Genomic DNA, 13,505 nt, shown 5'->3' on the forward strand with positions numbered 1-13,505 from the left:
AAATGGAGTAGAAAAATAGATGCATGCAGTGCTGATAATGTATCTTTTTCAACACTTTGAGTCTCTGGGGCTAGAAAGGGCTGGTGCATGACTTTGCCTCTTCCTTTTTTCCTCCATTCAGATGTAAGTCTATTTATTATGCAGCAGGCTGAAATCTCTTTAGCAGAAAGTTAACTTCCCACACACACATTGAGTTTTGCTACTTACTGGAAAGTGGTATTACTTACAAAGCTTTTGTTATGGCCATACCAGCTCACAGTAACAGTGAATTATTTGAAGGATTTGAAGGATGGTCAACACTATTACCTACATTTTATATATGGCAGGACTTGGGTTCAGAAGCTGATGCATTCAAACTTGGTGACTTGTGTGATGAATTATGCAGAAGTAATAATCTGTATTAATTTTGATACCCAGGCAAAGATTGTTAATAACAATGATCAGGTTACCTGCCTGGTGAATGTGGGGCAGGCTGTGGATGGAGTCTACCTGAACTTCAGCAAAGCCTTTGACACTGTCTGCCACAACAAGCTCCTGGCAAAGCTGGCAGCTCATGGCTTGGACAGATTCACTCTGGTATGGGTCAAGAACTGGCTGGAAGGCTGGGCCCAGAGAGTGGTGGTGAATGGTGCCACATCCAGTTGGCAGCTGGCACTAGTGCTGTGCCCCAGGAATCAGTCCTGGGCCCAGTCCTGTTCGATATCTTTACTGATGAGGGGATTGAGTCCATCATCAGTAAGTCTGCAGATGACACCATGCTAGGAGCAGGTGTGGAGCTGTTAGAGGGTAGGAGAGCCCTGCAGAGGGACCTTGCCAGGCTGCATGGATGGGCAGAGGCCAATGGAATGAGATTTAACAAGGCCAAGTGCAGGGTTCTGCACTTTGGCCACAACAACCCCAAGCAGCACTACAGGCTGGGGACAGAGTGGCTGGAGAGCAGCCAGGAAGAAAGGGACTTGGGGCTACTGGTAGATAGTAGCTGAAGATGAGGCAGCAGTGTGCCCAGGTGGCCAAGAGAGCCAATGGCATCCTGGCCTGGATCAGGAACAGTGTGGCTAGTAGCCTGTTCCTGGTAAACTTGAGGCAGTCGAGTTGCCAGGCAGTTCAGGATGCAATGAGGCAGCACAGCACACCGTGCTACCTGCTCATCCTTTTTTATCAACACAGCCTGAGATTAATGGGCTTTTGGACACAGATTAGCCAGTCAGAATGGCACAAACTTAACAGTATGTCTGATTTATTCTACCCTGAATCAAGAAGTATCTGAAAATTCAGGAAAAAAATCAAGGGCAGGATTGTATATTCAGGAATAGTTTCAGCAGGTTTCCAGGGAACACAGGCAGGAATCTTGTAAAGCTGTTCCTGCTCATGAGTACTTGACTGCTAACAGAAACCTGAACTACATTTGCGAGGAGAGGTGCTCTTCCAGAGAGCAGAGTTTACAGGTTTTCCCCCTTTTTTTCCTTCAACCAAAAATACTTGGAAGAAGTGGGATGTAAGAAACCAGTCTAATCATCTGTCTGAAGAAAAGCAGCCTTTTTATCCCATGCATTGGCAAAAAAAAACAAACATAAAAATGAGGGAAAGATAAGCCACTGACTGTGCTTATTCACTTTTGGATGACACAAGGCAACATAGATATAATCATAGAATGGTTTAGGTTGGAAGGGATCTCAAGGATCATCCAGTTCCAACCCCCCGCCATAGGCAGGGACACCTCCCACTAGAACAGGTCACTCAAGGCTTCATCCAACCTGGCCTTGAACACCTCCAGGGAGGGAGCAGCCACAATCTCCCTGGGCAACCTGTGCCAGTGTCTCACCACCCTCACTGCAAAGAACCCTTTCCTAAAGTCTATTTTGAATCTCCCCTCTGCCAGTTGAAAGCCATTACCCCTTGTCCTGTCATTACATCCATGAACTTGCACCAGTTCTCTTTCATAATGAGTCAGTACCTAGGAACATCCATGGAGTATGAGTTTTTCTCACATATCATGACTTTTTCAGGTACAATAAATGATGCTAGGGAAGTGATTCTAATTGAATGAGATTAAAGACCTAATTATATAGGCTCTGTGAGTACATCACAACCATCCAGAAGTAGATTCACTTGTAGATTAAATTTGTATTTCACTGGCACATCAACAATATGCCTGAATTCATATTCAGTATTGCTGTCCTTTCTCTACAGGTCAGTTCAGAACCTGTAGTAAGACACTGGAATGCCAGAAAATCAGTGATATTGAGTGCTTCGTTCCCACAAACACCAACATACACACGGAGCTTGTTGGCAATAGCCTCTCCAGCACCCTCAGAAAGTCCATGGGTCTCACAGAGTGGACTTCAATCAGCCTCCCTTGCTCCATCCCAGAAGGGAAGGACAGCAATGCCACCACATACTCCTGACAGTGTTCCTGTGCAATTAGAGAGCTGAATCTTGAGGTTATTCTCTCTGCGGGGGGATGTTCATGAGTTATTAATTTACTAAATGCCCATTGCTGTCCCAAATCTCTTATCTGGAAGAGTCCCCTAGGTCACTCTACCAGTAGCAGTGCCTTTGAGAGTAATATCTGCCAAAAATGCACTGTCCTGGTCTAGAGGCCATACAGGCAGCTGCCAGAAATGGCATTCAGCTCTGTCCTCTCCTGTTTGCCTCCAGATCCATGAACACAAGTGTGCCCTCCTGTCTCCATTAACCAAGGGTAACCTCTTGGGCAGAAGTTCTGAACTGAGACAGGTGCAGCACTTGCACATGAGGCATCTGCTCAGCACTATGACTTCTGCCTGCAGGTGTGGGCCTGGGCACCTGTGGAGCCACAACCATCGGTAACCCCCACGTGAAGGCATCTCACAGCTAATGCAAGCACCTGAATAAAAGCAACCACTGCTTCCTAGGTATCCTTCTTGGGAAATGGCTCAGGTCCTAACTTGTCCTTCAGAACATACCCTTATTCATATTCCTGCAGCACCTAACACAAGACAGACAAGAGGTACCACTTCTAGGTAGTCCTAAAAAGTACAGTGCCTACCCTGAAAAATACACATAGCTTGCTGGCAATAGATGCCTTTGACTTGCTCCAAGAGCACAGCTGGGTATGCAGAGCATGGCTATTTTGCTCCATCACACACCTCAGGGAGAAAAGTGTGCCCTAAGATGCTATTGCAGCTGTTATGCTGCTCCTTCAGCTCAGAGCACTGACAACTTCAGGTCTGCTGCCCTTATCTGGTACAGGATCTGCCAGCCAAAAGATGACACACATGCCTTGTTATAATGAATTGCTTCATTACAACTTTGGCAATACGTAATACTTTGTATTTGCTACCAGCATCAAAGCAGTAGAACATGGAAAAAAAAAACATCCATTACCCTGAGAGAAACGTCTGTGGTTACCATAAATTCCTGATAAAGAAATGAAGTAGGTTCAAGTTTAATCACACCAGCAGTAAATCAAATATCAAATTTAAAACAACGAATTACAAAGAGCCTCCTCGCAGTCACTTAGCACTGATAAATTAGTAATGTAAGATTAAATTATTCATATCTTTCTTTCTCTCTTTTTTTTTTCTCCTTAGGACTATAATGATATACTGTACACAGCACTGATAATTTACTTAGGCTGAGTCCATTCATTTAATTATGCTGCTAAACTTGGTAGGCCAATTGGTCATCATGAGAGTTTCCAGGCAAGCTAATCACAAATATATAGAACATGTCCCTTATTGTCCCCAGCGGCTAAGTGCTAAAATGCTATTTAGTGCTCAGAAGGTTAATGTCCTGCTTATGTAAATTGTCCAATTTAACATTCAGCAGCAGTATCATAAATTCTGGCTCCAGGATTTCATTAAACGTATGTTCAAACTAGTTGACCTTAAAGGTTAACAAGCACAAGTTAAACAGGACAATTATTTAACTCAGCTTCTTATCAAGAGACTGGAGCTCTCTTAGCCATTTAATAGGTATGCATACTTCACAATTAGAATTCTTAAAAGGGCTCTGATAAGCGGCAGGTCATGAATTTTCATAAGGGTGTCAGATAATAACTATTTATCTGCACTTGTTTTTCTTTCTTATAAACTTAAACTTTGATCTTAACATTCAATTAGAAATGATTCCACAGAGGAAGACGAGGTGACTCAAGGAGCCTGTCCTCACATCCATTTGAATCCAAATGAAGCCTGGAAAACACTGCATCCGTATTGTCTCCTGCAGACAGAAATGAGTTTGCACGTCAGCGACCTGCTCCTCGCACGAAAAGCGTTGGGGTGGTCGCGAAACACCGACTGCCAGGTTATTACATCAGATTAACCGCCGCGGTTTTGTGTCAGTCACAGGGAAAAAAGGTCCCCCTGTACACCACGAGAGAATTGGTGTTGCACACAATCAACTTGCCTCTTACTATGGTGAGCAAAGATGAAGATGGATCGGCTGAGAATGTTTCTTTTCTGCATAGCCTCCTTTCCTAAGGCTCTTGTGCGAGATGAACAACAGCAGCTCCTGAAAGCGGCTGCCACAGCCACCGCTACCTGTGGCAGCAGTGATGCATTGAGAGCAGCCCCTCTGCTGACATTTCAAATCCCGAACTTGTAGCTTCTAAATGCAACAAGATCAAGCCATAGCTTCAGGGATACATTAAAACAGTAAACACACACAAGAAATCTCAGGAGCTGACAGTAACTACATTCCAAGGAAGTTGCAAGAAACTTCTTTTTTCTTTTCTTTGTTTGTTGTTTTTTTTTCCCAAGCACAGTGGTATGAAGTGGCTTTATTTTCAGATAAAATAGCAACTACAAGCAGTTTTATACACCATGCAAATCATAGAATCATAGAATCAAGCAGGTTGGAAGAGACCTCCAAGATCATCCAGTCCAACCTAGCACCCAGCTCTGTCCAATCAACTAGACCATGGCACTAAGTGCCTCACCCAGGCTTTTCTTGAACACCTCCAGGGATGGTGCCTCCACCACCTCCCTGGGCAGCCCATTCCAATGCCAATCACTCTCTCTGGCAACAACTTCCTCCTAACATCCAGCCTATACCTCCCCCAGCATAACTTGAGACTGTGTCCCCTTGTTCTGTTCCTGATTGCCTGGGAGAAGAGATCAACCTCCACCTAGATACAACCTCCCTTTAGGTAGTTGTAGACAGCAATGAGGTCTGCCCTAAGCTTCCTCTTCTCCAGGCTGCACACCCCCAGCTCTCTCAGCCTCTCCTCACAGGGCTGTGTTCCAGGCCCCTTGCCAGCTTTGTTGCCCTTCTCTGGACACATTTCAGTACCTCAACATCTCTCTTGAGGAAAAAAAAAGGGGTAGGAGGGGGAGAAAACAAGTTGCTGTTTGAGAGAGAGATAAAGTATTTTCCTTTTTGAATATTATGCTTTCATCCACTCATAATATGAGGGTTTCTTAGTGCAAAATTTTAGCCTTGAGGTTGTCTTTTGCAAAATAGGATGAACTGACACTTGAAAGGTAGGGTTTAATGTTTTTTCAGTAGTACCTAAACCAAATGTAACTCAGTTGGGAGTAAATCCATGAAGAGAGGTAGCTGACTGCATGCCTTCCAGTATTTTATTTGAAAAGTTCCCTATCCTAGAAGAAATAAGAGAAATAAACATTTTGGCTGCCAGGACAAATGCTCAAGAATAGTTATGTCAGCCTCAAGAGGAAGGGACTCAGAGTCCATACTTGCACTATGTTTAAGCAGCACAGGGAAGTATGACATAGTCTAATTTTGTGATATCAGATTACTTCTGGGTGGTTTACCAGAGTTGTTTCCTAAAAGCAATATAATGATGGCAAAAGAGTAGACTGGCAAAGCAGCAGGCATTCCTCTTTCTGAAGGTTATTGAAAACCTTGAAGAAGGAAAAGAATTTTCTAGCATCCTGAATGACAGCATTTTATGACCTCATATGTGGCTCTTTTTCCAAACTTCATCTTTTGAATTCTGGCTTCAAATTCTTCCTGAAAGAGGACATAAATAAAATTGAATGGCTAATGGACTAAAAACACTTATGATCAGGTTTTCATAACGAACATTATTAATGGCTTCCTTTGCACATGCACTGACATATAGTGCAATACTCATTTCTAAAGTAAGATTTAGAGCCCTATTTGCAATAAAAAGCTAACAGATGCAAATAAAAAATAAGACATTCCATTACACAGCCACATGCAATGGATTTCTATTAAGGAAAACCAGAAACAGTTTCTACTAGCTGCAAAAAGAGCTTCCACAGAGCTTCATCAGAACCACACATATGTATGTGGGGTTGACATGCATCTTCTCAGACAGACATGACAAACTTGAGTCTGATCTTAAATAGTAATACACACCATAGAATTTTGAATCTCCTAAAAAATCACATTGAGACAGTTGTGACATAGAAATAAAAGCTGGATTTCCTGCTGCCACCATGATACTCCCTGGCAGCCACTTTCCTAGGAAGCAAATGAAAACCCTTCCAGCATGGGGAGGCTCATTCCCCGTGCAACAGAAGACTGAACAGCTCCATGTGCCTCATGGCTGATGAGACCAAGCTATGTGGTGCAGCAGACGCACTGGAGGGCAGGGATGCCATCCAGAGGGACCTGGACAGACTGGAGAGGTGGGCACAAGCCAATCTCATGAGGTTCAACGAGGCCAAGTGCAGCGTCTTGCATCTGGGCCGGGGCAATCCCAAGCACAAATCCAGGCTGGGCAGTGAGTGGCTGGAGAGCAACCCTGAGGAGAGGGACTTGGGGGGACTGGTGGACAAGAGGCTCAACATGAGCCAGCAGTGTGCACTTGCAGCCTGCAGGGCCAACCAGAGCCTGGGCTTCATCAGAAGTGTGGCCAGCAGGTCGAGGGAGATGATTCTCCCCCTCTATTCTGCTCTGCTGAGACCCCATCTGGAGCCCCCATTACAAGAAGGATGTGGATGTGCTGGAGCATGTCCAGAGAAGGGTCACTGGGATGCTCAGAGGGCTGCAGCAGCTCTGCTGTGAGGACAGACTGAAAGAGTTGGGGCTGTTCAGTCTGCAGAAGAGGAGGCTCCCAGGTGACCTTCTTGTGGCCTTCCAGTATCTGAAGGGGGCCTATAAAAAAGCTGGGGAGAGACTTTTTAGGCTGTCAGGGAGTGACAGGACAAGGGGAAATGGAGCAAAGCTGGAGGTGAGGAGATTCAGACTGCTTAGTAAGCATTTGTTTCATGCTCACAAGTACTGATGGAGAGGTTTCATGTGCTGAGAGTTCACAGCTGAATAGAGATTTGGAAACTTTATGTCAGACTCTTTTTTGAAACTGACTGGAATAGGATAACTTACAGCAATAAGGTGTTTTTGAAGGCAAATATATAAAATTCTAGTATTAAATGAATTGTGAGAATAGACACAGTTGCTGATGTATCACAGAAAGAGTGAGTGGCACTGGAATGGGCTGCCCAGAGAGGTGGTGGATTCACCATTCCTGGAGGTGTTCAAGAAAAGCCTGGGTGAGGCACTTAGTGCCATGGTCTAGTTGACTGGCTAGGGCTGGGTGCTAGGCTGGACTGGATGATCTTGGAGGTCTCTTCCAACCTGCTTGATTCTGCGATTCTATGTAGGGCAAGCAAAATTGAAAGTGAAGGTCAAGTCAAGCTAAAGCCCAGAATCTCCCAGTCTTATAGTTAAATAAAATATATTAGTAAAATTTTATGCTGGCTCAATATGAAATTCTTCTCTACCTCCTACACCATTGTACAAGAGTATTATCTCATCCTCCTCAATTATCCAAATAAAGCTTTTGCGTTGCAGCTACAATAATGTTTTTGGCTAACCCTTCTGCATCTCTATTTTATAGTGACTTTTATGGCTGATGTGAAATCACCGCAGTGAAGTTTCACCTGCTTTTGTGAAGAGAGTTATAATAATTAATAAAGTAGACACAGGAAGATTTTACAGCTTGAGATAATAATTAGGCATAATTTAAACAGTTTCAGGTAACAAATAGATAAATCTTTTAAATAAAAATGTACATAAACTTCTCTGAGACTCTTGTGTAGTAATAAATGATTCACCTTTTCATTAATCACCTTAGAGAATTATCTTCTCATGGACAGAATTTACAGGAACTGTCCCTGCATAACCCTCAGTACCTACAGGCTAAGTCACTATTCTGGCACTTCTGCCACTTTTGGAAGCTTTTGTTACCTTTTGGGCATTAAACATTTGCATTATCTTCTACTACAGACAGGCTGAAGTGACTGCAGTAGGAGAACTTTCTAAGCATACCTGAATTTGCCTTTTCTTTTCTAAGCATTCTTTTAAATTATCAGATGTGATGAATATGGCTGATAGTAATTTAAGTGGAAAAAGAAAGATCCAAAACCTTGAAGATGTGGATAAAATATTGACTATTTTGTTCTCCCATCTGCCTCCTTGACAAGTCTTTAAACATTTAAAATCTACTCAGAACATTAAACCACATTTTTGGGCACAAGCTCTTCTTCTCATTTGCTCACTGTAACTCCGGCTACCTACTGTGATTCAGATCATGGATGTGAAGATATGGAGAAAATCTGCCAAGAATTCATGAACTCCCATTATTAGTTCATGTTTTGAACTTGTTTGTGTCAGGTAATATATCCCTACCATAATTTGCTCCCATGAAATATGGGAAAATGAATGGTCATTGAGCCTGCATGAATGAATTAGTGAGGAAGAAACAGACAGGAATGCAAGATTTAACTAGCAGGTACATTAAGCCCTTTTATCTCTCTTTCATTTTCTCTCTTACAAGGAAAGCCTGAGGCCTGGGGCTGTTTAGTTTGGAAAAAGGAAGACTGAGAGAGGACTTTGTCAGTGTCTACAAATATCTGAAGGGTGGCTGTCAGGAGGATGGAGCCAGTCTCTTTTCAGCGATAGGACTAGGGGCAATGGACATAAACTCTATCATAAGAGATTCCATCTCAACACAAGACAAAAGCTTTTTCCTGTGAAGGTGGCAGAGCACTGGAGCAGGCTGCCTAGAGAGATTGTGGAGCGTCCTTCTCTAGAGATCTTCAAAGCCCACCTGGATGTGTCCCTGTGTGACCTGCCTTAAGTGGTCCTGCTTTGCAGAGGGGTTGGACTTCATCTCTGGAGGTCCCTTCCAACTCCTATCATTCAATGACTGTATAGTAACCTCTTAAACCAGAAAGCTCTATTTCAAATGGCACCAAAGCATTGATTTGAAGCTAACATATAATAATCAGTAGCTTAGCTATGTGCAGGATAAATTGTGCCAAATAATACAGACAGCTGCAAATTCAAGGACTTACAAGTCAGGAAAATACAGATTAAAGATTACCCAGCATTACTCTATGTCTATGCAACATGATCACAGAATCCCTTAGAATGGAAGAGACCTTCAGGATCATAGAGTCCAACCATTAGTTTCACACTGACAAGTCCTTGACTAAACCAAATCCCTCAGCACAACATCCAATCACTATGAATCGCTATGGTTGGAAAGGAACACCAGGATCATCCAGTCCAACCTTCATCCCAGCATCCTTCATCACTAGACCACAGCCTCAAGCACCACATCCACTCTCCTATTAAACACCTCTGGGGATGGCAACTCCACCACCTCCCTGGGCAGCCTGTTCCAGTGCCTGACCACCCACTCAGTAAAGAACTTCCCCCGAACATCCAACCTAACCCTCCCCTGACGCAACTTGAGGCCAGTGATGATCTGCTGCATTCAATGAGCAAGATTCCACAATTTATTCTTAGCATCATTTTTCAGTCCATAACTCCAAGTCTCAGAAGAAAAGCCCCCCCCCCCCCCCCCCCTTTTTAATGCACATGAGAGTTCTTGTTGGCTTTTCTATTGCTTAGATAGCTAACAGTTGCACAGGTATTCACCTATGTCTGAAAACATGCATTTCTGTTCATAAATACAGGTGTAAAGCTTTGAAAATGTTGTATTTACCTCTTTCTCTCTCTCTCTTTAAAATACTAAGATTTAGTTCAATGTTGGTTGTTTAGCTAAGAGGGCAAATGAAATCCCATGGAAAGAAATAGGAAGTTTCCACCTGACCTTGCTGGGAGTTGGACTAGAACGCTGATAAGGCAAAACATTTGCAGAGGACCAGGTAGCATTTTGTTCTAATTTATTAAATGTCAGTTTATATGAGTTTTATTGAATAAAAGATTACAGCAGTAGTTATTATATGACAGCACAATACTCTGTGATTTACTCATGAGCTACTCTTCTTTCTTCATATGCAAGTCAGGGAGAAAACAGAGTTAAACCAAAGAAATTGAAATGAGAATACATGCTTAAATATTTGGACACTGGAGAGCTTTATCATGCTCATCTTCTACCTGGTGCTATTGATCTTTTCAGTTCAGGAATCAGGCTGTGAATATGACCTACAAAAGGGGCAAAGATTTTGAACTTCATTATAATGGCTTGGGATTCAGTCTCCATTTGAACCCAAAGGGCAATTGTTCAGTGGATATATGTGAGTCAGGGCAAAAAGTGTTCAAAAAGTGAAGAGGAAGGGGGTGGTAGCAGCCATAGGGGAAAGATGGAAAAGAAAACACTGGCTCACAGACCAGTTCATTTGGGATAATATGGGCTCAATACTTGGGAAGGTGCAGCTAATGCCACAGAAACACACAAGGAATGCTACAATGCTCATTTCTAAGTGACACTAATAAGAATTTCTAGCACAGAAGAAGCTGTGTTAGAAATTATGACAATTATTGTTTTCATTTCTACTCTATTGAAATGTAATTATCGACAACTGGAGGTAGCAGGGCTCTGTATGTGCTTCCACATTATATCCAACTACGTCAAAACTGGACTCCTAGCTTTAAGGCTCTCGGTGGCCTGTACTCAGGATATATGAAAGGTTACCCTATAGTGTGATGGTTTGGGTGTTACCTGCCCCCCCCTACTCTTATAAAATCATCCAGACTAGCTTCAGCCGATCTGGAAGTTAAAGAATGGAGATTTATATTTGCAGCTTAGCACAATATACAAGCAGATATTTACAATATTTACACCTATAGGCAGAAACATACAAGTAATACAGAAACACAGCAGCCCTCCCAGAAACCAGAGTCACCAGGAGGGACTCCCAACCACCCTTCCACCTCCTTTCCACCCCTCTACCTTATCCCACTTTGCCTTATGCTCAAGGCAAGTTTGGAGGATCAGCCAGGAGGCAGGATTAGTTACACAGACAGCAGGTTAGGGGGAAAAGTGCAGGCAGCCAGAGACACACAGCAACGGTGTTATCTATGTTTATGCTCTTGTTTTTATACATCTCAGCAAGCCTGTGAGTGAAGTAGACATCACCACTGTTTCCTTTTCACAGCCTATCATCTATTTCTTTTCACCAAAATATTCCAGCTAGCCTGAAACTAGCACATATGGGATGAAAATCACAGCTGGTAACTACAGCATGTCTGACCTTTTTTACAGTAAGGGTAATCTTCTGTATTACCTTACTTGTATATTTCTGCATAGAGCTGTATATATTGCAAATATCTGCTTGTATATTGTACTAAGATGTAAATACAAAGCTTCACTCCTTAACTTCCAGCTGGCTGAGTCTAGTTTGGGTTATTTAATAAGAGTAGGGGGGGCAGGTAATTCCCAAACCGTCAGAAGTGGAAAATTTGTTTATGGTGGTTTTATCTCCAGCATTCCTCAGACCACAGTTTCAATCCAGAGAAACATTCCAGCCAGAGTGTAGGGAGACAATGCCAGCCATTCAAAATGAAGTTTGGTAAACAAATCTGCTGAAGAATGCTTTGGGGTAATGGTTGTGAGGGGAAGTATGCTGTCAGAGATGTGACTTGTTAATTCAATCTGAGGGAAGAAGGTTCAGACCCCTCATTTACTGGAGCCCATTAGAGGGTTTAATCCAAAGATTTCAACATACTTCCAAGACAAATATGCTACCAAGACATGTTCAATAAGGTGTGTGTACTAGGAAATGAGGACTGTAATTGCAATACAGGAAGAGCTTCTTTTCTGTGCAGTTTAATAACCTCCTAACAGTGTCCCTTCTGATGCAACGTGGTTCAGAGATGAAGTGTGCCAAGCAAATGGTGTCTTCATCCTAGCACAGCAGACTTTACCAAATGGTTAGTGCTTATCAGCAAACACAGTATCACAGTATCACAGTATCATCAGGGTTGGAAGAACACCCTAGGATTTGAGCCCTACGGTGTAAAACATTAGGAGTTATGCCTGTTGTAAAGCTTGGGCCTCTTCATTGACATGGGAGGGTTTATGATTTTCTTCTTACTCTGCAGATCACAGCAGAGGTCCAAAATTTTCAGCATGTGATTTCTCTTTCTTTGTAATACTGAATTAGACTGAAATTCTTTCCACACAGCTCTGTTTTGCAGGACAGCTTACGACAGAAACAATAAGTCCAGTACTGTTTGTCCTGAACTGGCACTGAACCAAGACATATATATATATATATTTAGCCTTTACAACCTTTCCTTGTGCAACATTTTTCCTGGCCATGCAATAGTTTGTGTCACTTTTTGCTGACCCACCTGATACTGACGTAACAAACGGAATTTGCTCTCTTGGCTGCCACCCATATCATTAGGGAAAACAAGGAATGATAGAAGCACAAAGGCAAGCCATTGACTGTGCAGAGTAGCAACAAATAACATAGTGATAAAAATGCAAGGTGTAGTAATGAAATGGCATTCTGAAGGTTTTAAAACCTGCAGAAAAGTGAGAAACTACTACATGTAACATTTTTGTCCTGTAGTAATTTTTTTCCTGAGGCACCATCATACGACAAATGAGCTTCAAATACAACACAGTAAACTCAAAATCAAACCTCCAGTCTGAGTTTATTAATGTCTAGGTATGGCACTAGCTTGCACCTCATTTACAATGTAAGCCATTATTCCTTATGTATACATGCTCTTTAAGGTGTCAGTGAATGTGCAGGGAGGAGTAAGGTGTCCCATCCATGTGATCATTGGAATTGGCATTGTAGCCAGGTGGGGGGTGGCCTCTTCTCCCAGGCAACCAGCAATAGAACAAGGGGACACAGTCTCAAGTTGTGCCAGGGTAGGTATAGGCTGGATGTTAGGAAGAAGTTCTTCACAGAGAGAGTGATTTCCCATTGGAATGGGCTGCCCAGGGAGGTGGTGGAGGCACCGTCCCTGGGGGTCTTCAAGAAAAGACTGGATGAGGCACTTAGTGCCATGGTCTGGTTGATTGGATAGGGCTGGGTGCTAGGTTGGACTGGATGATCTTGGAGGTCTCTTCCAACCTGGTCGATTCTATGATTCTATGATTCTATGATCATGCCTCAGACACCAAGCATTTGGGGCAAACCTTCTCAAATACATTACTAGCTATACTTAGATCTACAAACACACTCATCAATGTCCAAGGCTATTTGTACTGCACCTTTAGGGCTCCACAGCATCCTGGAGCTTCTGCTTACCAGCATATTTAATTGTTACAATAAGAGCAGTTCTTGATAACTAACTTTTCTTTGCTTGGTTTAATGTTT

The sequence above is a fragment of the Pogoniulus pusillus genome, chromosome 25, assembly GCF_015220805.1.
Source record: "Pogoniulus pusillus isolate bPogPus1 chromosome 25, bPogPus1.pri, whole genome shotgun sequence".
NCBI classification, from domain to species: Eukaryota; Metazoa; Chordata; class Aves; order Piciformes; family Lybiidae; genus Pogoniulus; species Pogoniulus pusillus.